Genomic DNA, 5,000 nt, shown 5'->3' with positions numbered 1-5,000 from the left:
TTTGAAAGGGGTGGAACCCCAGCCTTAACCCTCTAGTTGCCGGCTTTGCTTGGTGAGATATTATGTTTCACTCTGTCGGTCTGTCAGTTCTTTCTCTTATTCTGCTTACTGTGTCATTCGCTGTTCCGACCTTCGAAATAATTACTAGTCTTCAGGAACATTCCGTTCCGTACTCGGCTGCTGGGGTTTCTGGGGCGTGGGCGTTATAACTTGTCGTCAAGGAAGCTTCGTATGCAACGCAGTAACTTTGGGAACTAACATAGCGATCACACTCTATGCTAATCGAGTCTGTATGTTATACTTGTATGTGGATTTCATGCATTTACTGAATGCAAAATTCTGCACATTATATATATTTGTGTATGTGGAAAACACGTATCTCACCAGCATATCATAACATATACATTTATGCACGACTTATACAATATCAAACAATCATTCATAACATGTAAAGCCAAACGACGAATAAATGTAACATTGAACACACGATACATCGCACGTAACAACAAAACTAGACTGAACTTTACACGTAAAAAACATCTCTGACACAGATAAGTCAATATTCATGATGGATCAAAATGTCTAATTCATTTGAAAAAATAACTTCACGGATATTACCTCTGACACAGATGAGAAATGTAGCCTAGATTGACAACTTTAAAAGTTTTACCTAATTTTGGTCAGACAAAAATGTGTATTAGACCAAGTACGACCAACAGATACAAATGCGTACGTCAAACGACACATGGACACTGATTTTCGCACACACAAAACCACACAGAACATCAATGCTTACACAGTAACGGTTATTAAGCCCATGGAATTACCACGATGCGAGACTCGCTCAGCGAAGCTAGAACATTTACATGGAACAGATAAGAAAAAAATCACTTCAAACAAAATAGACAGACACACATAGACAGACACACACACACACGCACACACACACACACACACACACACTAACATGATCTCAAAATTCTCTCGCTGTAAACGCGAACCGAAACATATCGGAAAACACTGTACATTCATGCATATTACCGACCTATCTATTTTGCCCACCCAAGTGCTAAATTTTTCATGTGTAACGATTACTGAAAAATGTTTTTTTTCTACACAAACGATTATTTTCTTCGAAGATGCTTTGTTCATATTACCTTCAAAAATGGTTACATTTAGGTAAAGGTCTAAAATGGTAGTTATTACAAATGGAAAATTCTTTCATAAACAAATAAACACAATGGAAACCAGCCCGCATTGTTTCTTTTTTCTTTTGGTTTGGTTTCCTCGTAACTGGAGGGAAAAATGAAATTCTTTATTATCAACATTAACGTAAAATACCAGCACTTTTGCGGCCGCACTCAGCGGGCCCGGACAAGACTTGGGCCACGAGGCAGGCAACGTGAGCTAGCTTTCGATAAAGCTCCTGTTCGACAAGCTTTGGAAACATGTAGCTTTCTTGAGTTGGTTTACAGGAATAATTAGCTGGCCATAAACAAACACAGGTATTTGAAACACGTATCTTTGGACACCTCTCTCTCAGGAGATAATGGTGTCGATCTGTATGATAAAAAGGGCACCAAGTCGACATCACTGACTGGCTCAACGATGCAAGCGGTCAAATCAAACGGCCTTTGACCGCGAAGGAACCCACTGCAAACCTTGGGGACGCCAGGCGTCGCGCGCAGTTAGCTGGCCACGTGGTAGTATGGCAATGGATTTGCATCCGCCATGGACGAAGTAAGGATAAGTCCGATATGCGAAGCTGAGCCTCGCCCGGGCTATGAGGGAGCCCGGCCTGTGCCGACAAATGTCGACTCGATCAACGTGTGTCAGCGAGTGCTGACGCGACAGAGCTTAGTCCTTACCCACCGCGGTGCCCAGCCACAGCAGTAACTTCCAGGTGACAATTGTAACTTCTCGCGCCTGGTCGGGGCGCGAACCGCCGACCCCTCGGATGAGAAGCCGACACGTTACCACAGTACTAGCCTGGAGGCTGCCATGGACTGGTGTCAATCCTCTCTTTAACGAGCTTTTGTGTGTGGGTGTGAGTGCCCTGGGTAGCTGTGCCATCTACCCGGGAGCGAGGGGAGCCTGCGGTCCAATGGGACAGCCGGGAGCTGTCCGTCCTCATCCAATCAGGTCTCGGCATCAGTCATCGAGAGGCGGCTGATGGTGAGGTGCATGAGGACGCGGATGATGGACCTGGACCCAACCTGGGGAAGTATGCTGTGCTGCAGGTTGTGGGGGTCGGCTACAGTAGACGCCTATTAAAATGGCTACTGGCAGGGACGATCTTTTGAATACCAATATCTTTTTTCATAATAAAGGATTCCTTAAAATATATCAGACATAATTCATGTTATATACAACGTGCTAAGAACTATCCAACAAAGGTGCCCCGAATGACCCACGTGCCTGATATCCTCATTGAGGGACCGCCACCCAGAACTGTAGCATCACTTTGCCGGACTTAAGGAGGGTTATGGCCGTCTCTTCATTAATATTCAAATACGAATTATTCTATATGTATACACCTATCTTGTAAGAATGTAAAAGAATACTGGAGGTTCCTCTATAAGAAATATAAATGTAGAAAGGTATGAATGAGAATGAATATCTTCACAATACAAGAGATGTATTTGGCCGGTTACGATTCTATCTTCACCAGAAATGCATGTACGTGTCTGTGTATTTCTGACGAAGATAGAATCGAAACCGGTCAAATACATCTCCTGTATTGTGAAGATATCCATTCTCATTCATACCTTTTCTACATTTGTCAACATGAATACGGTTCAAGAAATATAAAGTCTCATCAACTTTAGATTAGGTTAAGTTGGATCATCTTTCAATATTGACCTAATGTTTCGAGCCTAAAAGCCAGCAAGTTCATAGGCAAGAAATATGTAAAATACTGTACAATGCAATGGGAGGGCAAACGTGACTTACATTACTCTATGGAAAAGAAGGACGAGGCTTGGAAACACAGCGACCATTGAGGCATCACACTGCTCAGCATACCAGGCGAGATGCTTGCTTACTTCCTTTTGGTATTCACCAGAGACCTCCTTGTGCTTTAAGCCATTATTGGTGAAGCAGCAAACCTATTAATAGAATGTGCAGAGGGATATCTCTGACTTCTTTCCTGCAAATTCAGAAGTGAGACAAGGATGCATGTTGTACCATCATTTTTCAATACTTGCATGTATTTGAGTCTGGTCTCAATTGGCGGCTTTTGATACATTTAGCAGTAAGGTAAAAGCACTGAGTCTAGAGGTTTCTTTTACCGAAGCTATGTCTTAGGAGTTCAATTCATTTTTCTAGGCTGCTGGAACAAGATTTCAACAAATGGGATGGTGAGATGGCAGAACTCATAAGCTCTCGATAGGAATGTTTGGAGATATTGGTACCTATGTAGAGGGATCAAGCTACACAACTTCAAGGTCCAGGTATAACCAGTTTTAGTGTGCATTGCCAGAATCTGGTCTAGCAATTTAGGATGGACTGTGGGTTGGGCAAAATGACCAAACCTTTCATGGGGAACTTGAAATGAGTTGGGCAGCTTGCTTTGAGGGCCACGCTTTAACCTCCATGGGTTGACTGCCTGAAATGTCCTTTTTCGTAAGGGACTACACATGTGCAGCTAAAGGCCACAGAATAAGCCAAGGCTTGATATTAACTACAAAAAATGTGTTTGTCCTACTTGTCAGTTGCTCTCCCTGGCAGTGCTCATTTCCACTACTTTTAGTCACCAAGCAACAAGTACACACACGCAAACATATTTTTCTATATCCATTGTAGATAGTTTAAACTGTCTTTAGATTTTGTTTACTATCTACTGTTTATGAAGTTTTAAGTGGGATGAAACAGGTCCCACACTACACTGGGTGAGTGTTGGGTATGTTTGTGAAAGAAGATCGAAGAGGCAGCTCGCTGTCTCCCCAGCTGGCAAAAGCCCAACCTGGCTTCTGTATGATGTGTGCGGGTGTGACCAGGACTGCTACAACCTAGATATGTATGTTTACGTTACACATACACAGACACATTCATACCCATACGTACAAACATGAAAACAAATGCCTGACGCCTCGTTGGTAGATACTTCCCTGGCAGTTCCCTTAAACACAAAATTTCCCAGAGTAATGAAATGCAGAAAATTGTAGTCCCTGAATCCGAGAGGCAGACTGCACTGTCGGGCTCCACTGCAACAGCTGACCTATGGCCTCGTGTCAGTACGGGGTCACAGAGGGTCGTCATCCAAGCGAGTCGAGGGGGGACTTCGGCTCTTGTTTTGCGGTTGTTCCCCCTCGTTACAGTCTTTTCTTATTTCAATTAACCATCTATATGGCCAACCTGCCCACGATGTTACTTTATACATAAAAGCTTTTCCAAGTTGAAGTTGTCACCATTATAATACTTTCCATCGTTATATCATACCGTAACAAAGGAAGAACTTATTCGAAACATCCGTTTTCAGTTGTCTATATGAATGTCCTACCAGTGTGTAAAAGTGCAGTGGAGTCGGCTGTGCAGTACAATATCACATTTTAACCCTTCCGCGACCCAGCGCTTTGGTTGTAAACGCAAAATGCAAAAGAATTTTTTTATTTTGGACGATTTTTTGTAACATGTTAGTTAAAACAAAGACATTGCAATTTTATTTCTGTTTAATGATTTTCCGTATGCCAAGGCAGTTAATTATTTGTATTTCTTAATTCAAGCTTGCTGCATATCTGCACATCACTTTTATCTACAGGAGGCCATGGTTATTAACCAATTACACAATCAGAATTATTTAAGTCGAGTTACGCAAATGACATCAGTCGCCTGTCATTGTCTGCCGGTAAATGTCTCGTAAATTAGAAATCACACATTCCCTCGATTCGCGTCTGTTCAGTGATGTCAGGGAGTATTACTTCAGTCTCTGTCCCTGTGATCTGATTTTATGGGATGCGGTGATGAGTAGACAGTGAGGGAGTCAAGAACTTAACGGCATG

At 42.5% G+C, this 5,000-nt stretch overlaps 1 protein-coding gene across 6 annotated transcripts in view; it reads right to left on the bottom strand.

Moving 5' to 3' along the window:
- LOC113815110 (BAI1-associated protein 3) overlaps positions 1-5,000 on the bottom strand; it is a 267,249-nt gene that overhangs the window by 55,022 nt on the left and 207,227 nt on the right. The window lies entirely within an intron of this gene.

This window comes from Penaeus vannamei, chromosome 25, assembly GCF_042767895.1.
Source record: "Penaeus vannamei isolate JL-2024 chromosome 25, ASM4276789v1, whole genome shotgun sequence".
Classification (NCBI taxonomy): domain Eukaryota; kingdom Metazoa; phylum Arthropoda; class Malacostraca; order Decapoda; family Penaeidae; genus Penaeus; species Penaeus vannamei.
The sequence above is the reverse complement of the archived record's forward strand: the minus strand, read 5'-3'. Positions and strand labels throughout refer to the sequence as shown.